This window comes from Benincasa hispida, chromosome 8, assembly GCF_009727055.1.
Source record: "Benincasa hispida cultivar B227 chromosome 8, ASM972705v1, whole genome shotgun sequence".
In the NCBI taxonomy this organism is placed as follows: Eukaryota; Viridiplantae; Streptophyta; class Magnoliopsida; order Cucurbitales; family Cucurbitaceae; genus Benincasa; species Benincasa hispida.
This window is the reverse complement of record NC_052356.1, coordinates 54,068,978-54,093,226: the sequence shown is the minus strand read 5'-3', so window position 1 is coordinate 54,093,226 and position 24,249 is coordinate 54,068,978. Positions and strand designations below refer to the sequence as shown.

The following is a 24,249-nucleotide window of genomic DNA, read 5'->3' as shown; positions in this document are numbered from 1 at the left end:
TGTTGTTCTAGCAATTTATTCTTTTGGTCTTTTGATTGTCTCTGTGTAGTAGGTCTTATAAATTGAATGATATACAACTGTTGTAAGATTGTTGGGAATGAGTATAATGTAGAAATATTAAGGAGACGTTTGGGGCAAGGAAATGGTTATTATAGTTGGGTTATAACAGTTTGTGTTTGGAGTATAGATTATTTTAATTTGAATTATAATAGTATGTGTTTGAGGCGTGAACTATTTTAGTTTGAAAAGAAAATAGTAAACACTATAGCAAAGAATAAAAAAATGATAAATGTAAAATAGTAAAAATGGTAGCAAACAGTAAATACATGAAATAGTATTGATTATAACTAATTGAGGACTACAAAATAGTATTTACCGTAGGAAGATGTGGTTATTATAGTCTTAAATAATCTTTATCCCAAATATTCCGTAAAAATTACTTATATATTATTTTTATATGATATATTAATAACAAACATAATAGCAAATGCAAAACAATCAATGATAGATACGATTATATTTCTATCCTTGATCGATCTATCACTGATATATTAGAACCAGTTATGTCTATCAAATAGATATAACAGTGATTGACCGATAGATCTATTAGTAGTATTTTAGTTATTGATATTTACTGATAAAAGTTAAATTTATTCATATCTATAAATTATTTTGGATGGTGCGAACTTTACTAGATTGTCATATATATTATTGCCCTTTTATAATAGTGATTGTCATATATATCTGCAAATAATTACTTGCACCGGACAAAGCGCCGCCTTCACCAACACATCACCGCAATAGCTCATCTCCCTCATCAGACTAGCAACTTTAAGTAAGAGACTCAGCCACACTTTTAAAAGCATTTTTGCAATGAAACAACAGATCCATATTCTCTGCCACAGCACACACAACACTTCTAGACTGGGATATGTTTCTTTGCGAGGTTCAAATTTGTTGGGAGAATGCCATGAAAAGGCTTCCAAAGAAAAATTTTGATTTTTGAAGGGAGCTTAGATCTCCACACTTTTTCCCACCAAACACAGTTGGGCCCCTTGCTAGAGGATGAGCTAACACCTTTCGACTGAATGAACAACATATAAGCACTACTAGTCGTGAATCTCCCATTCTTAGTGAGATACCATACCTAAGCATTAGGAATCATTGTTCTACACATCGAAATCTCCAAGATTTGCTCAACATCCTCCTCCCATAACCACTGCCTCAATTTGATTGCATCCCAAACCCCTCCTAACTATCAATTCACACACTTTCAAATTGGCATTCGTCCCTGAGTAAGGGATAATGGGCCTAAAATAATGTTCCCTCGGAATCCATGGGTGGGTGTAAACAAGGGTATCCTCTCTCGTCCCAGTTCTTCTTTTGATACCACCCTTCGACAACTCACGCCCCCACAACACACTACGCCATACATAAGAAGGACTATACCCCTCGATTGCTTCATGAAACTCCTTATCACAAAAGTATTTCTCTTTAAATAATCTAACTAGAAGGGTATTCAGGTTTTGAAGGATTCGCCAGGCTTGTTTCGCTAATAATGCTTGATTGAAACCTTCAAAATCCCTAAAACTCCTTCCACCAACCACTTTAGAAGTACATGTAAACTTCCAATTCATCTAGTGAATGTTCCTTTTGCCCCCTGAAGATCCCCACTAAAACTTACAATAGCTCTAGCCACACCATTCCAAAGAGATTTCGGGAGCTTTAAACACGACATAGCATATGTAGATAAGGCTTAGACCACAACTTTGAGCAAAAGCCTCTTTTCGCTCTATTGAAAACATGTTTCCTTTAAAGAGATCAATCACTATTTGTACATTTTCATTTACAAATTTAAGCTCCCATCTCTTATTTCTTGACATATGAGATGGCAACCCCAAATATTTGCCCAAGCCAGTCACAACATTCATCTCAAGCAATCTGCCCATTTGGTTTTTGCAATCTTGGGGAATATTAGGACTGAGCAACAATGCGGATTTGTTGAAATTAACACAGTGCGCATAAGCCTGCTCATAAATATGTAGGATATTCTTAACAAGGTTACAAGCAACAGACGAAGCCTTACAAAACAGGAACATCAACAAAGAATAAGTGAGATATCTATGGGCTATTTGCAAACTTACAACCAAGTAATCCTCTATGTGATTTTCAGCACTAATTAAGGAGGATAAGTATTCCGTGCAAATAATGAATAAATAAAAGGAAAGAGGGTCACCTTATCTTAAACCCCTTTAGAGGAAAAGACCTCAGAAGGTTTACCATTCACTAAAACTGAAAAGTTCACTGTTGTCACACAGTCCATAATACGCTCTGCCCACTGAGAACATAACCCATCTTTAGCATCAATCCCTGTAGAAACCGTCGCTCAATCCTGTCATATGCTTTACTCATGTCAAGCTTAGTAGTAGTCAAGCCCTCCTTTTCACTCCTGATGTTTAAGATATGATGTAGACATTCCTGACTCATAAGGACGTTGTCAGAGATCAACCAACCGCAGACAAACGCAGTTTGAGATTCAGAAATAATGTGAGGTAGGGTAAGCTTCTAATTTACTAACATACACTTTAGGAACGACTTTGTACACCACATTGCATAAGCTAAAGTCAATAGCTTTCATCGTGTTGTTTTTCTTTGGAACCAACACTAAATAATTGGTATTAAACAGTTGGTCAGGCAGATTTTGTCGCCTAAATCTAGACCAAATAATTTAAATTGTTTCCACTAAATATGTAGTGTAGTGGTAGCAATGAGTCGAACATAAGGAACTTTTGAATTTCTCTATCAAGCAGTTTACAACTTTTGAATTTCATGAATAGGGATTAATGGTGATGGAATTGGTGTTAAATTAATTTAATATTTGATATTAAATTAATAAAATTAATTAAATTATTTAATGGATTATTAATTATTAATTTTATTAGAAAATTTAATTTTTGAATTAAATTTTGTATAATTAATTAAATTTCAATTTTAATTAAAGAATTAAAATTGAAAATCAATTTTATTTTAAAAATTAGTTTCAAAATGAAAAAAGCAAAAAATAAATTGAAAAATGGAAAATTTTCAAATGTGGGATTTTCTCACTTTGATATAGCACCTTAGTCATACCTCACTAAATTTTCACCTAAAAATCTCAAGGTGGAGCTGGTCATTTCTTATGCAATAAGATTACATGCTATGGCTCGATTAAAACACTTAAAATTGGAGTGGAAAGGTTCATGCAATCTAATGTATTTTGTTGAAGTCTCAAGGTTGAAGAAGAGTTCTTCAAGACTGTTGAACTAGTGACCTTTCTCCTCTCATTCCCTAAATTTCAACTTGCTTTGAGTCCCACAACTCAATCTAAAGCTCCTAGAGAATAGTATGGAAGCTCTAATGGTGGTTCACGACCAAAAGAAGAGGAGATTGTAGCTGAATTTCAAGTTTGAAGATCTTTAAAGGTATGTATGAAACCCTCTTAATATCTCATGAACATGTCTATTTCAAAGCCAAAATTGATGAATTAGAATGCTTTATGATTATGTTTTCTTCCGTTGTATGTTTTCTTAAACCAACATATACATTATATTAATTGTATCTTATACAATTAATTTTCTTATTTAATTTGAACAACTCAAATTAATCCATAATTAATTGATTTTTTTTTACCCTTAGTGAGCTAACAAGGGACCTTGTGGACCTATAGATTAGAAGCTTCAATGATACGAGATTTCTTAAATAATCTCTTTAATTAAATTAATCAAAACTTATTAATTGCAGGTCACTCCCCTAAAGACTCACACCTGCACTTTTCACACTGTAGATATATTTCTATGTCCATGGATATAACCAATCAATAGTAAGTCGACCCTTCACGAATCACTCGTAATTGCAGCTGGGTCAAATTATCGTTACCCCTATGGTTACATCTAACTCTTTAAGTATCACTGATCCCTCTAATGAACAAATAGTTTATAGTTCAACTATAAACTAATCCCTTTGGGGCCAGTAAGAGGGTGAGACCTCAATGTTCAAGACTCGAAATCAGCTCTTAGGGGAGCAATTCATCTACTTACCCTACAGACGGGAATGAGTGAATTTCATCGTGTGTAGCTATACCGGACAATCCCTAAAATGGTAGACTTATTGAGTCGGTGAATCTGGTCACCCTCACTTATACAGATCAAATGATTGTCATGATAAACAGGAGTTTATAATTCACTCAGGATTAAGGTTGAGTCACCTATGATCATCCTATGAAATGTTAATCTCTTCAATTATGGCACTATAAAGAGAGACTAATCATTCTGTGGTCCGGTCTTATACAAACTTTTTGTATAGGATAACATCATTTACATGTCTCTACGTAAACGATTAAGATTAAACCGTTTGTAACACTTTATAACTCTTGTAACAATTAAAAAGTGGGTCATATCCTACGCTCACCAAGATAAGGTACTCAACCTTATCCATATACTACAGACCATTTAGGTTATTACTTAAACATGATTCACCTGTATGTCAACCACATACATGTTAAAATTACATCAAATAATCTCGGATCTTAATTTATTGGATTGAGTTACACAAGTCTAAATATCAAATAAAATAACTCCTTATTTTATTAAATAAATTAATTTCGTTTATACAACCATGAGATTTAGGACACAATCTTCGAACAAATCCTAAGTCTTTCAGATTCACATTAAAAATCGCCTCCCTTGAAGCATTCTATAGTAGGCTTATTTTTTGTGGACCCACCCATTTTCTCCATACTCCACGTTGCCTCATTCAGATCCGATGGGAAACAAATTTAAAAACTTCACTTAACAATTATTAAGGAACAATCAATGTTTCGAAGAATGTTTCAAAGTATCAAAAGCAATAATGCCATCAACATAAAATACATTGTTTTCATTTCTTACATAATTATATAAAATCAAAGCATTCAAGAATTTTTCAAAGGGCTCAAATAATTTATATAAGGGCTAAGAGAAAATTAGATATTTCTTCTCTAAAAATTATAAAAGAAATTTAAATAAACTTTTGTGATTAAAATACACATGTTGGAAAGTTCATACAAGTTTTTTTTAGTATAATCGGTAGGAGGATTTAAACCACATATCTCATTATCAATAACACGCTCATAAATCAATTGAATTATGGCCACTTTGGCTCATTTTCAGCTTTATTAATATTAATTGATTTAATGATAGAAATAAAAATGACTTAATTATATAAATAGTGGGTTAGTTGAAAATTTATGAATGAATAGTTTTTTCATTACGTTTAAACTTTAAATTGTTTAAATTAAATTTTAAGTAAGAAGGAGAAAGAGGGGAAAAAAACAAAAATTGGTGAATAAAATTAATTTTTTTTTTTAGAATAGGTGATATTATTATACAACAACCAGAGGAACCCATAACCTGGGATCAAGGCATCAAAGCAACAAAACACAAGAAAAGACAGTGCAACAAAGTAAAAAAAAAAACCAACAAGATAAGACCAGAACAAAACCAACATATAAATGCAAAACTCGCAAATCACCATGGAGAAAGCCAAAGAAAAAAAACCCAAAATCCCGCAAACTAGGGACAACAACAAAACAAAGAACCACGTAAAGTTCAAAAAGAAAAAACATCCGCAAACACACTAGATAAGACCAAGAAGATCAACCTGTTAGGAAGCAACACGAGCACGAACCGTAGAGACCATAAGGTGAATTAGAGTAGACACCGACCTCGGTCGACCTCCATGCAGCCACCGATTACGCTCTTGCCAGATGTAGTATATAGAAGCACACTAAAAACACGGAACAACTTACTACGCACCCCCTTACCCGACCCACTCGGCACAACCAACTCAACTCTACATCCCAACCCGCCATCCGATGCAACGAACCCAACTGACACAACATACCAGACCACACCTCTTTCCCAAACCTACACTCAAAAAATAAATGATCCCACGACTCCACACCCCCCCTACACAGAAGGCACCCCCCTCTAACAACACACCCTAACTCCTCAACCAATCCCCATTCCCAGCCTATCCCTCACAGCTAACCATGCACAGAAGGAGTGACGTGAAATACCACAGAGGAGGAAGCCGCCGCCACCACCCTACACTTAATAGAGTCATTCAACCCCCTAACATTCTAGGAACACCACATCATGAACCTTGCAAGAAATCACACCTACCACCTCCCACTGAGCCTTTGCCCAAACTCCTGGACATCCCATCCATAACAGACAACGGATCAGGATCTGCCTGCACTAGTGCCAATGCCAACGAGTCTCCCCCCTCATCACACAAAACATCAAACTGATTACGATCATCACCATGCTTTACAAACCCCGTAATTCCAGGGGACCCATAAACTCTGCTCCTCAAGGGTGCCGAACCCGGTGACCCACTGCCACCCTTATGCCCTACACCTTCTCTATCACACCTACGACGACTAACCATAGTAAACTCATCAACACTCTCCACACCCTTATTCTCATCCACTGAGCTAACTCCCCTCGCAGCAATACCTAAGTCCCGCCCCTTCTTCACACTCTCAATTCCCCCATTCTCCCCCAAACATCCCTCATTAAGTGCCACAATACACAACTTTTGACCCTTTTCCACACCCTGTTTCTCATATACAACCCCACATGCCCAAAGGAACCACAACAAGTACACCTACGAGGTTTCCACTCATACACTACTGGAATAATAAACTCCTGACCCCGCATTCTAACAGTGACTGAAGGGGGTATTAATGAATCACCATCCACCTGAACACAAACCCTCGCATACGATAACCGTCGTCACTCTCTTGTTGTAACATCAAAAGAGACAGGTTTACCCACAACACTAGCTAACACTGCTAAACCTCTATCCGTTCACAACTCCAGGGGAACACGCTCTAGTTTAATCCGAATAGGAACAGAATAAAAAACAAAGGTTTCAGGAACAATACTTATGAACCACTATCGTAATAAGATGGGCTTACCACCCAAGTGTCACGGACCATTCTGCAGCACCCAATCCTGTGACTCCACCTTCTGAAATTTAAAGATAATCAAACCATTCTCCAACAAAGTAATAATTGGCATCTCTACACGTCTCTAAATTCTCTGAATAAGTCGAAAAATAACATAATACAGAAGTTTGGCATCCACAAACTGACCAACCAAAGATTTCTCCCACAAACAAACACCCTTATCAATAATCTCCTCACAAGGTTCAACTATAACTTTATCATTTTCAACCAACGAGGGAATGAACTCTAAATTACCCCTCAACTTAGACCCAAAAAGGGCCGCCCATGAAATTCCCCCTTTCACGCCGGAACCAGAACCACCAGAACTACACCCCTTCTCCAATCAGTCCGACTTTGGACCAAACCCCCTAGCTAAATCGATTTTGGGAACCGACTCCTCCCGCTCACAAAGAACCCTGTGTCCACTGAACGACCCTCACTTCCACAAAGCCTAACCCGTGAAACCTTCTCACTGCCTGATTTCTGCCTCCCCTCTTCCGAGCCTTCCAACTCCGGCCTAACACCACACGACCCACCCACCAAAGCTCTCATGCCTTTCGACCCTATCCCCAGCTCCCCTTGCACCAGTCCACTCCCTTCACTTAGCCTCAGACCACTCCTAACAGGCTGGCTCACCCCAGCTCCCTCCAAGCCCAACCCAACACCCCTTACAACCCAGTTTACATCCGGGCCCCCAACACCCCCGAGGCTCCCAGGCACACCCTTCACTTCCTACACCCCAACTCCACATGAGCCCAAACTCCCCTGCCCATCAGCTAACCCAAAACCCAGCCCACCCCGTTCATCCCTCACAACTCGATTTTCTTCGGCCTCTAGGTTAGACGACAGAGGCTTCTTCAACCCACCACTCCTCATTCCAGACCCTTCACCTTCCTCAGAAGAACAGTCAACCAAACCAAAATCCTTCACCTTTGAAGAACGAGCACCCAATCCTAAATCGATCTCTAGTCTAAGCAGACGAAAGGGTTGACAAGCAACTCGACCTGCATTCTTCTCCTTCAATCTTAAAGGCCACCGCTTACACACCATCATCACCAGCTCTCACCATGGTTAAACCCACACCTCAATACCTCAAATCTATCAATGCCCGAACCTCAAATCAAAGTCTTGACGTCTAAAAACACCTCAGTCACGAACGAAGCAAACGGACAACCACACCAACGAACCCTCTACCCCTAACCAGCGAACGATCAGACGGTGAACCAGCGAACGAACGAATGACTGATTTGAAGCGGAAAAATATAACCCACACCAGCGAACGAACGGTCGGTGTACCAACGAAAGAACGAACGACCGACCCGAGCGACACCTAAAGAAGCCGACCGGTAAGCCTACCCCCGTCGAATACGATCGGCGAAGTTTGAAGCAGCGGCCTACGAAGGTCAACCACCCCAACCCAAGCAGCGACAGTAACCTTAGAGAGAGCAGCCCCGAATAAAATTGTTTGATGTAATTACATTTAAAGTATTATCTAAAAAAAGTTACATTAATAGTTATAAAATGATTCTTATAAATAAAAGTGACATAATATGATATGTTATTACCTCATGGATAATTGTTTGACTATTTCTTGTAATTGATTGATTTTTGCAAAAAAATAAAGAAAGAAAGAAAGAAAGAAAGAAATGTTTCTTTTATTTATATTGAAGCTTAAGAAATGAATAGTTATTATACATATATGATAGCACTGAAAATGTGTTGTCTTGTTCTGCTTAATTTGGGAATGTTCTTGGATTTTATATGTTTATTTGATGAATTTATAGATTTCAAGCACTTAAGAGGTAGAACGGGACTTTCAGTGAAGAAGTGGAGCTCAAATGGGTCAAAACGGAGCTTAATTGCATCAACTGGGAAAGAGAAGGCCAAAATGACAAGAAATGCCCCTAGATACGCAGTGCACAACGTAACGGCACTAACGCCTGATGCTTTTTCCAAAAACACCAAATTTGGTGTAGCGCCGCGGTGCTCCAAAGTCTAGGCACGCATGAATTTCCATCAGTGCCGAAGCGTTGCACCCTAGTGTTGCGGTGCTACCACGACTTTTTAAATAAGAAATTTGCGCCAATGGTTAGGGGATCTCGAATTTCAGCCGAACTCCACATGTTCTCTCTTTTTTCGCTATCTCTTTTGTCTGTTCATGTACCTAAACAATTCTTGGATGTCCATCATGATAATTATGGGCTAAGGTAACTTGTTCTAGCTTTGATTTTAGAACTTTTTCTCTAGTTTCATGTGCTTGTGAGCTTTTGAAACGAACATTGATGTATTTACTTGATTCAATTATGTTCTTATAAGATTATGATTATATTATCAGACACTTGTGGATTTTATGATTGATGCATTTTGATTAACATTTGATACGTGATATATAATCTTATGTTGATCACTAAGTAGCAATAGGTTAGATTAGCTTGTGGATCAAATTATTCTACCAAATCTAGAATTGAATTGAATGAATATTTATTCATCGTTTTTCCTGTTGAATATTCCACCTAAAGTTTTCCTAGATCTTAATGCAACTAAGACAAAGTTGGATTTGCATCTTTTTCTTCAATTCAATTTGGACAAGTTAGTTGATTAGGACAAACTAATTGGCTTTTTCAATTAGAGGTTAGGTATAAATAAACAACTAATTCAAGTAATGAAAAGTCAATGAACAAATACATTGAATAGAGAAACTCTGTAATAACCCAAGCTAGGCTATCTTCACATTTTTGTCTCAACTTTTCTTTCTTTAAATTTATGCAATTTAATTTCTCATTTGCAACCAAATCAACTTCAACCCCCCCCCCCTTCTCCCCCCCCCCCTCCCAGTTATTTCAGGCTATAAACTACTTGATAGAGTAATTCAAAGGTTCACTGTGTCCGACCCGTTGCTACCACTATTACATATTTAGTGGAAACGATTTAAATTATTTGCTCCGAATTTAGGCGGCGAAATTTGCTTGACCAAACTGGCATCGTTGATGGAGAACCAAGTAGTTTCTCTATTGAAAGGATTTCAATTCTTTATTCGTTCTTGAATTTTTCTTTGTATGACCCGATCCTCCCAAGGATCTAGTTTGTAGTATTTTGTAGAGCTTTGACAGGAGGAGAAGAGATGAAGGAGAGAAGCTAGAGTTGAACAAATTTGTGTGGAAGGCACTGAAGAAGAAGTGTCTTTACAAGAAGAAGTGGAAGAGATAATGGCTCAACTTGAGTAAGAGTTTAAATTAAGGGACCTTGCTGCCCCTAATGTTTACCAACACCCTCTTTATTGGGATTGGTGTCCTAATTCTCCTGAAGTCTCGTAGTTTGTAAATTGTACACATTCTTATGAATAAAATAAGAGTTATTTTATTTTGCATTTACTCATATCCAATAAACAAAGCTCCATGGTTATTGTATGTAAACTTTAACATGTATATGAGATATACGAGTGGATCATGTCTTAAGTGATAACCTAAAAAGATCTATAGTATAAGAATTAAAGAGGGATACCTGATCCTGGTGACACTATGGATACAACCCGCTTTGTAGAGGTTTGCAAGTGTTGTGAACTACTACAGATGGTTGATCCTGACCATTCATGTGGAGACATGCGAGCGAGGGTGTCCTATACAAAGAGTTTGTTTAAGACCGAACCATGAGATGATTCGTCTCTTTATATAATACCATTGATACTTGAGACTTACATCTCACCTAAATGGCCATAGGTGACATGATCTTAATCCTGAATGTTTTGGGAACTTCTGCCTTTGAGGGTGATCCTTTGATTAGTATGGGTGAGAATGGCCAGATTGTCAACTCAACCAACCTACCTTTTTGGGGATTTGTCTAATTTGGGAGTTGGGAACTCAGTTACACAAGATATAATTCGCTCCTTCCCGAAGCAAGGGTAAGTAGATAGATTGCTCCCTTAAGGGCTGGTTCCGGGTCTTGAACATAATGGCTACAACTTCTCTTTGGAAAAGAGGACTCGGTCATAGTAGGACTATGACTTATGTTCATTAGAGAGATCAGTAGTACTTAAGGAGTTAGATGTAACTACAAGGGCATAACGATAAATTGGCCCAGCTGTACTTACAAGTGATATGTGAAGGGTTATCATACTATTGATTGGTTGATATAGACACAAAAATATATCTGTAGTTAGGAGAGTGCAACTATCAATCTTTAGTAAAGTGCCTAGCAGTTAACGGATAGTGGATCCCGTGACTAAAGAGTTTAGTCAGTTATTCACGTACTATTGGTGCTTCAAGCTACAGGTCCATAAGGTCCCCTTGGTAGCTCAATAGATTCAAGTTGAGAATCAGTTATTGAGGTTGATTTAAAATGTTCAAATTGACAAGAGGAAATTCGATTATGTATGATATAATTGGTGTGATGTATGAGATACATCAAGTGGAGGATTAATGTAAATATGATTTACATTAAGTGAAATTGTTTTCCTAATTGAGTGGAAGATTATTGAGTGGGAGGTTATTGGTAGTTCTATGGTAACTGTGAGATAAAAGAAAAAATGTTTTCCTAATTTTAGAATAATTGCTACTTTTGGAAAGAAACTCACGAAGATGCTGTCAAGTGAAATTGTTTCACTAAACGATAGCTGATAGAGAGACTAAATGATTATGAAGTGTTACTATACGATAGTTCACTTAGCTGGTCGTAGCTAAATGATCGCAGGGCATCGTCTATACGATAGGTTGCCTTCTTCTACACGATTGAGCATTCGTCTATACGATAGACACTTCTCATCTCCCACTTACTCAATTGTCTATACGATTTTTATTCCTCCAGTCTCGTCCTCTAACCAAGTCCATACAGAGCCCACACTCCTGAATTCTCACACCGAGAATACCAAGGTAATCATCGTGGTGGTGTCCTCACTCAACTCGACTGCGTTCGAGGTTTTGGAGGTCGTTCATTGTGTGTTCGCGTTGTTCGTATAGTCGTTGCTGTTGATCGTTCTATTCTTCGAGACCGAACAAGCATTTGTGATCGCGAGAGTTTGAGGAATGAGTTTTCAAGGGTATGATACTTTATCCCTTGATTATATTAAACCATGTTGTAATTTCGTATTGTGCTTGACCTATTAGTTTCCATTTATTGAGTGTAATTATTAGTATTCAATATCAAATGGAATTTGGAACAATCCTTCCACTGCCCATAGAAATCCTCATGTCATATTTCTTTCACTATTTGCGTCACATATCCCAAGCCTACAGGTAACATTAAGCTTAAGTCTTGATTGATTCACTTACTACTTGTTTTCTGTGGCTTGGTAGGAGAGGACCCATACAAGCACTTAAATGAGTTTTATATCATGTGCGATGGCATGAGACGGCATGGTGTGGCGAAGGAGATGATGAATCTGAGTGTTTCCCGTTCTCCCACAAGGACCACGCCACGTATTGATTTTACTACCTTCTAGCTGGATTAATGGCCACATGAGCTGAAATGAAGAAGCAGTTCTTGGGGAAATTCTTTACCACCTCTAGAGCTGCAAGCATAAGAAAAGAGATATATGGCATCACCCAGAATGGAGGGGAGACCATACATGAGTATTGGGAGTGTTGCAAATGCCACTGTGGTAGTTTTCCACATCATCAAATCTTTGAGTGCTTCTAATACAGTACTTCTATAGAGGGATCGTCCCTCGTGATAGAGGTAATGTTGATGCAGCTGTAAGAGGTGCACTAGTTAATAAGACCCCTTTAAAGACAAAAGCACTCATCTTTAACATGGCAGCAAGTGTCCAACACTTTGGAATAGGAGCCTCCTACCCTCCAACATCTTTACAAGAGGTAAATGAACATAGAGTTGAACTTGTTGAATTGTTTGCTCTTGTGAAACAGGTTTTCTACCAAGGCACAACCCTAGGAGCCTATATCTAAGGTGAGCTATGCTTCCAATCAGCAAAGTGGACAGATGTACACTTAAAACCGTTGGGGAAATCAAGGAAATCAGGGACAAAGTAGCTCAAGAATGCCTTTCGAGGATGTGGTGAAGAGCTTAGCAGATACCACTTCACAGCTTATGCAGAGCCAAAAGACAACCTCTCTCACATGCAGAACATGGCCAATCAACTTTTCTAACTGGCCAACACGATCAATAGGTTAGATGCTCAATATGGGAAGCTCCTTTCCTAGGTAGTGTCTGAGGTACAAAACGTTAATGCCACTTCTACTATTTGTTGCATTGAAAACTCCCTGATGCTTACTTCTGAGCCAGTTAAGGTGGTGAGTGAAGAGGATACTGAGGAGAAGATTGTTAGCCCATCAATAAGACGTGAGGTAAGATTTGATCCACTTCTTAATTTAAAAGCTAATATCCCCCGTGCTCCTTTTCCTAGTAGGTTGACTAATGTTCAGGGATGATCACATAAGGCGGAGATGAAATCTATCTAGTCTTCTAGAGATAAGAGCCCTACTACAAGGGGAAAGAAGGTTTTAGTTGAAGCCTCGTCATAGGAAAAGAGAGAAAAAGAGGTCGAACATGAGGTAGTATCACAAGTAATTTAACTGTTAAGAAGGAGGACCCATCTACATTTTCTATGCCATGTCAAATAGACACTAGAAAATTTGAGCATGCTATGTTAGATCTAGGGTCTACTATAAACATTATGCCTACTTCTATTTAAAAGAGTTACACATCCTGCACCTGCTGATATTTTGGTGCAGGTAGCTAACCATTCTTTGGTTAGGTCAGTAGGATTGGTTAAAGATATGCTTGTTAAAGTCAAAGGCCTAACTTTTCCTTCTGATTTTTATGTTATTAATATGAATGTTGACTCCCCTTCTTTTGAATTATCTGTGTTGTTAGGTCGACCCTTCTTAAAGACTTCTAGGGCTATAATTGATGTAGATAAAGGGTCATTAACTCTAAGACATGAAGAAAAGTTTGATTTTTTTTTTTTTTGTTTCTAATATTCCCTATACTGCTCATCCTGCATTTTATAGTTCTGTTCTTGTTCAAAATAGTGGCAAACCTCCTAAGTTGAGGGTGGAAGATGCTGACACAGTTGTTATAGTTTACGCTATTTTGTTTGTGTGCTTTATATGCATACTCATTCATGTTGTGCAGTTTGTTATGATGATAAGTTGATGACATACTCCCTTGTGATTTTTCTTGTGTAAAATGATGTTTTAGATGATTAATCATGATTTTTAGTCCTTTTCAAAAAAAATTCTTACTTTTTATGCACGTTTAAGTTCTTTTTCTGTCTACATTAGATCTTGCATTCTTAAAATTGTATTTATATGGCTTGTATTTTTGTTGTCACTCCGAAGAGCTCCATTTATTAGATAGTGTCTTGTATGATCGGTTGTAATTAGAGATGTCCACGGAGCGGGGTGGAGTCGGGGATGCCATTCTCTGTCCCCATCCCCACTTTCCATTGCATTCCCCATCCATATTAAATTTTCCACGGGGATCGGGGCAAGGATTCTTCATGGGGAATTCGTAGAGATTCCTTATTTTTTTTTTCCGTTAGTTAGTTTTTTTTTTTTTTGAAAAAACCAATTAATTAAAATCATTAATGTGGGTAAATTTTAAATAAGCAATTAACTCTATCACTAAATTGTTTATTATGATTAGTTTTACATAAAAAATCTGAATTTAAAGATAAATTACTTAAATTTCGGCCTAAAAAAACCAATCAACTTTTTTAGTAGAACGAAATAAATATAAATCAAATTATTCACATATATAATATAAATTTGAATAATAAATTTAAACATATTTATTATCTTGACCAATAAACAATTCAACTTGAAATTTAAATGTAATATTTATATAACAATATTAATAATAACATAACATTAACTAATTATACTAAATAAATAAATAGAGACTAACCAGGGCAGGACGGGGAACAGGGCGGGGATGGAGATGTGGAATACATTCCCCATCCTCGTCCTGTTTAGCTCACAGGAAATGTTTTGCCCCCACTTCCTCCTCCATTCCCCACCTAGTCGGGGAATCCCCGTCCTCATGGGAAAATTGGACGTCTCTAGCTATAATATAATACTGAGAGAGAAAAACAATCTATATGCCTACTTTAAAATATGAAAATGAAATGTTGCACTGAAAAGATAATATCATGAAAAAAAAATTAACTTGTAATGTCATACATGACTAGGGATAGAAAAAGCTACCTTTATTATGATTAGTTACGACACTTGCGAGAAAAGTGTGAGTATAGTTCCCTGATGCGTAAAAGCTAATACCCCTAGGTAAAATAAATGTAAATTTAGTGCCCTAGAGATTAACTTCAGACACCTCAGTTGACATATTACTGCTCAGATTTTTTTTACACTTGACGGTTAGTGCATGAGCCAATGTAGGAGAAAACAAATTGAGAGCTATTTAAAACCATTATGAGTTGCTAGGACTTAGTTAGAAGTGCTTTAAACTCATTCTTCCATGAATGAGTTTAGAATCAATTTTAAATTGTGCTTCAATGACTGATTATGAATTGATTTCATTATTGAGTGCAAACTAAGTCCTAGGAGACTATTAAGATTTGAGTAACGAACCATGCATGTGAGTAAGCATATTATTGCATGACTGTATGTTTTATTCTACCATGCTCGATGACGATCAAGAATTAAGTTGGGTTGTTTGATAGCACTGAAAATGTGCTATCTTGCTTTGCTTAATTCGAGATTGTTTTTGGATTTTATATGTTTATTTGATGAATTTATAGGTTTCAAGCACTTAAGATGTAGAATGGGCATTAGTGATGTAGTAGAGCTAAAACATGCCAAAATGGAGCTTAATTGCATCAACTGCGAAAGAGAAGGCCAAAATGACCAGAATGTTCACTGCGCTAGCGCTTGCATTGCAGCGTTGCACCCTAGTGCCACGACACTATCACGATTTTGTAAATAAAAGAGAGGTCTCAAATTTCAGTCGAACTCCACATGATTTCTCTCTTTTTTCCATTTTTTTTGTCTGTTCGTGTGCCTGAACAATTCCTGGATGTCCATCATGATACATGACATATAATCTTATGTTGACCACTAAGAAGTGATAGGTTAGGTTAGCTTGTGAATTGTATTGTTCTAATGAATATAGGATTGAATCAAATGAATATTTAACCATGGTTTTTTAATTTGGATTTGCATGTTTTTCATCAATTTAATTTGGACTAGTTAGTTGATTAGGACAAACTAATTGCTTTTTCCAATTAGTTCGGTTAGGTATGAGCAAGACTTCGAGGATGATAGTACGAGCACTATGTCAGTTGAGTTACGCTCTTGTTGCCAAACATTTAATTCAAGTAATGAGAAATTGACGATCAAGTACAGTGAATAGAGAAACTCCGTAATAACTCAAGTTAGGCTTCTTTGCATTTTTCGTCTCAACATTGCTTGCTTTAATTTTATGCAATTTAATTTCTCTTGCAACTAATCAACTTCAAAACCCCCTCCCCTTGTTGCTTCGGGCTCAAAAGTTTCCTGTGTTCGACTCATTACTACTGCTACTACATATTTAGTGGAAATGGTTTAAATTATTTAATATGAATTTAGGGGATGAAATTTTCCCGACCAATATAAAAATACTTTTTACACAGTAGTTGTGTTTTTCCAAAAGTCTTAGTTTTTTATAAAGAAAATAATGATTTTTCTTTTATTTATTTTGAAATCTACAAAAATGAATAGTCTTTTTATATACAAACAAATCATTTGTTACACATAGTTATGATTTTCATTCTTCTTTTTTTTTTTCTTTCTTTTTTTTTTTTTTTTGAAAAAACAAAATAAATTATTTCCTTGCATTTTCTTTTTTTAAAAAATATTTTTTAGTTCTTTTAAATAATCTGAAAAATAATATGTTTTTATGTTCTTTTAAAAAATTGTTTTTACAGTTTCATCTGATTATCTACATTGTTCAACAACACCAATGTAAATTCAAAATGATTGAAGACGTCAAACAAAAATGAAAGAAACTATCCATAAGACGTGAATAATAGCTATTTAAGTTGGCTATACAGTAGTGTTTTTTTCTTTAGTTAATTTTAGATTAAAAACAAATTAGTTTGTTAAATGTCATTCTCCAAATATTTTAATTTTGTTTAACGAACTTTTATTACTTTTTTTTTTTTTTTAAATTTGTTTAATCGCATTAGCCTGATTTTTATTGCTTTCTTCATACAAAGATTTTGAAGGGCAATGTTTATTTTCATTTGATTCTAATTATAATTTTTTAACTTGTCAAAATAGTATCCAAATTATAGATATAAGAAAACAAACCATTGAAAATTAATAATGGAATTCACATTTTAAATATTTAACAAATTATACATTATACATAATATTTTCCTAAATTTGAAACCAACCATATCTCCAATTTGGAGAAATTTAAAAAAAAAAAAAAAAAAAGAAATACATTCTTTACTAAAAAAAATAAAGGAAAAAAGATAGGGTGGAGTACCTCTTCATCGACTTAAAGGAGTTTCGAATTTCAAGCCTCCTCATTTGTCATGGTTCAAGTTTCCCTTTTGATGAACGAAAAATCTTTAGTTTCCATTCTTTTTGGAAGAACTTCAATTCTCTAATAAAATAAATTTACATTTTGGAATTTGATTATTTTCATGTGTATTAGACCAATTTTTTTAATAGAGAAATCACACCTATGAAAGAGTAGCATCAACTCGAAAAGTTGTCCATTGGCATAAGAGACACATAGACATGTACTTTGCTTAATTATTGAAATATATATTATATATATATTATATATATATATATATAGATATTCTGGCATGCCTCTTCAAATTGAGCGATTAATAATCAAAATGTAGTTTTTTTTTTTTCTCTCAACTAGTTTTCCCATTAATATTTATTAGAATTTTTTCACATTAATATCTGTTTCCGTTTTTTTTTTTTTTTTTTTTACCATATATCCATCCTAGACAGAGTGTATATCAATTTTCGTTGAAAGAGTGTATAATCACCTCCATCCCAGATAGATGCATCCAATTGAAACATATAGTATGTGTCGTATTTGGTCAACATCAATTGTACTTATTCGATCAAAAAGACACATACATTAGAAAAGTTACAATCACTCGATAGAGTGTAATATGAGAATTTATGAAAAATATAAAATCAAAAATAACATATAAATATTCTCCTTACATAACTTGGAGATTATAGATATGAGTTCTTTTTTTATCTACTTTCATATTAAATTTTCCGGATGCAAAGTGAACACAATATGGAGTCAATGAATTCAAGAAACATTTTTCTATTGATCTTAATTGACTATGATACATATATATTTAAAAAAACTCAGATATATATAAATTTACATGTTGAATTATTATATACTTTAAAAAAGAAATTAGAAGATGATTTATAAGTTAAAATATTAAGAAATATTTTAAATAGCGAAGTCAAATGGTTCGTTCTCAAGAGATCATGTCAATTCAAACATCTCTTGCACAATATTATTTTTTTTTCTTTAAATCGATCACAATATAAATTATACAAAATGTACTGACTGAAGATAAAGGTTCAAATCTTGTGATCCATACTTATCAGAAAAAAAGTTATTTTTTAGTTGAACTAATAAATTAATTTAATTAATTTATTAAACTACATGTTCTGGTTTTGTATACACGTTATGATACGGCTATGTTTTTCTTAGTTAGACCTGGACACGGAAAATCGTAAATAAAAAACAATAATAAAATGCTTGTGGTAAAATTGAACGACAAAACGAAAATATGGATATGGAGAAAATATAATATAATAATAAATAAAATAACAAAAGAGGAATTTCTCCCATTTTTCCAATCTTTTGGATTGATCACTAATGTATGTGCGTTCTCTCAAGCTCCATCAAATATCTCTATTTATAGCTAAAATGGCAAGTAGGAGATACCTCATTATGGACACCAATAATGTGTAGGTATGAGACACATGGGTAGAGCGACGCATGGATTGGACATCTAATTAAACCCAATATAACATATTTATAATACTTCCCCTTAGATGTCCATATATATATATACACTATGAAGTACAGACACAGATACGGCAACACAATATAGATACGATCGGATACGAAGATTCGTTATTTTCTAAAAAACTAAGATACGGATACGTCTAAGGATGTGTCATTTTTTTATATATATTTTTAATATATATATTTCTAAAAAATGAAGATACTGATATGTTGAAGATACATTTTCTTTTTCTTTAAAAAAAATCTAGGATATAGATAACTTTAGCAAACAAGTTAATAACAATAGTACAAAATAGAATACAAACACTGAAATACAATACAAAAAAAGGCAACATCTAAGATGTTGAAGTACTAGTTACTAAAATGCAATAGAAAAGTGACTCATATTGTAAAGAAGAAAGAAGAAGAAGATTAGAGGGAGAAGTATGAAGATAAACGAAGAACTTCTTCATTCAATTGTTGAAGATACCCAAATGCTTTATATTTTGGTGGACTTTATGGGGACTCAAATGTAAAGATGGAGATTAGATGATTCTAGTCTAGGGTTTGGTCCGTTATTTTTTTCTTTTCCTTTTAGTTTTGGACTCGAGTGGTGAGCTTTTTAAATAAGGTTACCTAGTTTTAGATTGAGAAAGATTAGATGAGTTGCTTGTCTTTTTTTCTTTAAAAAAAAAAGTACGCATAGAAATAGATACATGTTCTATTGGAAGAATTTTATTAAAAGATAAGACACATGTTCCAGGAATGCATTGAGTCATTAATCTTAGCCATATACATTCTCGACTAGCTTCGTGAATTGCAAGAATTTTAGCATGATTTGAGGAAGTGATAATTATGGTCTATTTCATTGATTGCCATGATATAGCAGTTCCTCAACGTGTGAATAGATAAGCTGTTTGAGATCTAGCTTTGTGTGGATTAGATAAATTGTTGGGTTTTATGTCTTAAAACTCATGGTATGTAAACAATAGAACTTATTCTGGAAATTCAATAAGGTGTTATTGAATAGATGTTTTTCTTAATAGAAATCCAATAAACCTGAAAGTCCCTTGACTATTAGATGAGTACTTGAACTTTATGTGGAGACATAAAGGTAGATCAGGTTTGAGTAAATAGTCAAAATGATCTATAGTATATGAATAAGGTTGGGTACCTTATTCTGGTAACACTATAGGATACGGCCTACTCTGTAGTTGTTACAAGTAGTTGTAAAGTGCTACAAACGAAGTGATACTAATCCGTTCATGTTGGGACATGAGAAGTGGGAGTGTCCTTGTGTAAAAGGGTTTGTACAAGATCGGACCACAAAATCAATCACTCTTACTTTATAATGTTGATCACTGTTTAAGACTGATTATTTCAAAGCGATGACCTAGGTAACTTGACCTTAATCCTGAGCTAACTATGAACTCCTATTTATTTGGAATTATCTTTAGATTTGCATAGGTGAGAGTTGGCTCAACAGCACCGGCTCAATAAACCTCCCATTTCAGCTGTGGACATAGGATGCAAGATGGAATTCACTCCTACCCACTTTTAGGGATAATAGAGAGGTTGTCCCCTTAAGTTCTGATTCTGGGTCTTGAACAAGGGACCTCACCTTCTCATTGGCCAGAGAGGGACTCAGTTTTATTAATTGGATCACAAAAAAATTGTTCATTAGAGGATCAGTAGAGACTTAAGGAACAAGAGGTAATTTCGGGGGTAAAACAAATATTTGACCCAGCCGTTATTACGAACACCCTGTGAAGGGTTGACTTACTAATCATGGTTATATCGAGTGGACATAATATATCTACAGTGAGGGGAGTTCAACTATGGGCTTTAGTGGAATGACCCATTAGTTAACGAATGGTGGTTAGATTGGTCTAATGAGTTTAGCTGATTAATCTCGGATCGTTGGAGCCCATGATCTGTAGGTCCACGAGGTCCGCCCTACTAGCTCGAAAATGGATTAGTTATAGAGTAGCGTGATAAGTTAATTTGAAAACGTTTAAATTAGGATCTAACGGAATTGGATAATAATATACATTTAAATATGATTTAAATATATGAATATGATTTGTGTAAAAACTAATTTATATTGGATATTAAATTATTATGAATTATTTAAATTATTAATAATTATTTATTAATTTTTATTAGAAAATTATTTATGAATTAATTTGTAAAAAATAATAAATTTTTTATTATTAAATAAATATTATTTTAAAATAAATTTTAGATTTTAGAAATAGAAAAGCACAAAAATGAAAAATTGGATTTTTCATCCTCATCTTCAAGTTGCTCACAAAGAACCCATTATCTTCAACCTTCAATTACTCTAAGCATGAGTTGCATCCTATGCAACAAATCTCTTTGCATGATATTCTAAAATATAGTGAAGAAATTGGAGTGAAGTTGAAGTAAGGCTATCGATTGAATTTTTCTGAAAAAATCGGGTAGAAGAAGATGTTCTTCATTTGGGTTACTACAGTGAGCTTTCTCCAAATTCAATTTGATTCCAGCTTATTTTGAGTCCCACAACTCAACTTAGAGCACTAAGAGAATATTACAGAAGATCTTGTGGTGGTCTGCACAGAGATTTGGAGGAATTTGCAACTAAAAATAAATATTTCAACGGTTCTTCAAAGGTATGTTCTTGAAACCCACTAAATTCTATTTCAGCATGTTTTCTTTTCTGCCAAAATTAATCAATTAGAGTGCTTATCGATCCTTGTCACTTCTGCTGCGTGCTGCTATCAATCCAACAATTGGTATCAGAGAATCATATAAGCATTCAGTTCAGTTTAATTTTGGTTTGGTGGGTGTATTATATGAAAATATGAAACTGCTGTACTGATATGGTTTTTTGAGTTTTGGCCTTTAATTTCTCTTTAATTTCTCGTTTAAATTTGTAAGGCTCTTGTTTGATGAGCTTATATGTCTTCCCAAGAGTCTGTAATTTATTGGAGTCATTAGAGTTGAAATTAAGCTGTAATTCGAAGAAACAAGCGAAGAGACCAAGTTGCAGATTCCAGACGTTCAGCCTCTGTTCATATCGTCATTTAGCTTCATGCATTAGACGATGTGAAGAAAAGCTAAACGATCATGTAGCTTCGGGCGTTGATCGTTTAGGTGTTGTGCGCTAGAAACCCGTGTACCTGCTGGAGCTAAGCGATGTGTTGTATTGCTACACAATAGCACTGCACGATCGTGTAGCTTTTGGTGGGAGCTAAGCGATGCAGTAAGTTGCTATGCGATAGCACGATCATTTACCTCTATGCAACAGCTAAGCAATGCGTTGAAATTCTAAGCGATAGCATTAAGCGATCGTTTACCTATGCGCGGTAGTTGGGCAATGCGTCAAGAGCTATGCGGTAGCACTAAGTGATCGCTTACCTTGTGCACGCGCTAAACGATTAAGACGCGGCACTAAGAGATCGTGCAGTAAATTGTTCGTGCTAAACGATGGAGTTGCATGATAGTGTTGGACACTAAGCGATCGTGTAGAGTCCTTCGACACTAGATGATGACACTATGCGATAGAAGGCAAATACTACACGATCGTGCTTTGTTAAGCGATATACAATAGTTGCTAAACGATCATGCAAACACTAAACGATCAGGCAAAACGCATGACGATGGTCGTCAATGCTAAACGATCAGCCTTAGCGAGATTTTGAGCAAGAGCAAGAGCAAAAGCAGTTGGTTTGACTGGTTCTCTTAAGGTCTGGTCCGGTTCAGCTTTAAATGGTTTTTGGCTGGTTCGATTTAGATGGTTCGGGTCCGGTTCAGCAGTTTGGAGCGGTTCGAGCGGTGTTGAAGCTGTTTTTATAATAGTTAGACTTTTGTTTGCTTGTCTTTGCTAAAACTAAAACCATATCGGTCCACATTTAATTATTTATGCATTGGATGTATGTTATAATTAAATAAATCTTGTATGTGCATATAGTATGCCATTTAGATTTAAAATCCCACCATAGGAAGTATGCAACATGCATTGAAAGTATGTTATAATTTGTTATAATATAGTATGCATGTTCGGGTTTCTTATATTTAATATAAGTGTTATATTAAATATTGAATGCATGTATGTTGTGGATGTTTAGCATGTCTAAAGTTTTATAAGTTGTTATAAAATTGGGTTAGACATTTAAAATCCATAACGAAAAAAAGTTGCATGCCTATGTAGGTTAACCACTTGTTTTAATAGTTAAAATAGGTCGTTAAACTTGTAAAACTAGGGTTACAAACTCAACCGGGATATAATCCTGTCGAAGGCTGGGGGTATTTAAGTTGACGATCTATGGAACACCTCCTGCCTGGGGATTATGGTCAAATAATTGAGTGTTGGAAACAAGTTTTATGAGTATTCGTGAGCGATGTGAGGTAATAAAAGAGTTTATCACCTAGACATCGTAGGTTTAAGTCCATTTATAAGTGTTATATTTAGATAAACCACATAGACTTAGGGTTATTTTTATTAGCTGATAAGAACCTAAGTATAAATATACTAAAAAATTAGAACATTTCAATGGTATTAAATAACTTCTATATGATAGAGTTATTAGAAAAATTCAGTGGGAGATTAATAATATACACGATATGTTATTCTTAGCTCTCGCGTTCCTAAGAGTTCACAGTCTAGATTTAAGCAGTACTTCGTGTCACCCTAGAAGTGACCTCCCTACGGAAAGTATTTTTTAGCTTAAATTTAGACTCTGGTGAATAAGGGGAAGTTGTTCGAATAGAAATCTAGTGTACGATTTCAACTACCACGTCTCCAGATAGTTCACACCGTGAGATTCATATGACGTTTCGTGTCACCCTGGAAGTGACTTGAATACGGAAAGCGGATGTATGCGTCAATATCAAGGTGAACGGGGGAAGTAGTTCATAGTAAGTGGATGAAGAAAATGTGTCAACATATCCTGCGGTCTCTTCCATTAGTTTGGACCATGAGATTCCTATGTTGCGCCTGCTAATATATAAGTTACCACTGGAGTTTCAGTCCAAGTGAGAGTTTGTTGGGTTTTATGTCCTAAAACTCGTGGTATGTAAACAATAGAACTTATTCTGGAAATTGAATATGGTATTATTGAATAGATGTTTTGCTTAATAGAAATCCAATAAACCTAAAAGTCCCTTGACTATTGGATGAGTACTTGAATTTTATGTTGAGACACATAAGGTGGATCAAGTTTGAGTAAATAGTCAAAATGATCTATAGCACAAAATAGAATATAAACACTAAAATACAA

The 24,249-nt window shown here is 35.3% G+C and overlaps 1 non-coding gene across 1 annotated transcript; it reads right to left on the bottom strand.

Annotated features, from left to right (window-relative positions):
* Positions 1 to 12,538: 12,538 nt before the first annotated feature.
* Positions 12,539 to 12,645, bottom strand: LOC120084274. Its single transcript, XR_005483639.1, has one exon. It is a non-coding gene; the product is annotated as a small nucleolar RNA R71 (small nucleolar RNA).
* Positions 12,646 to 24,249: the final 11,604 nt, after the last annotated feature.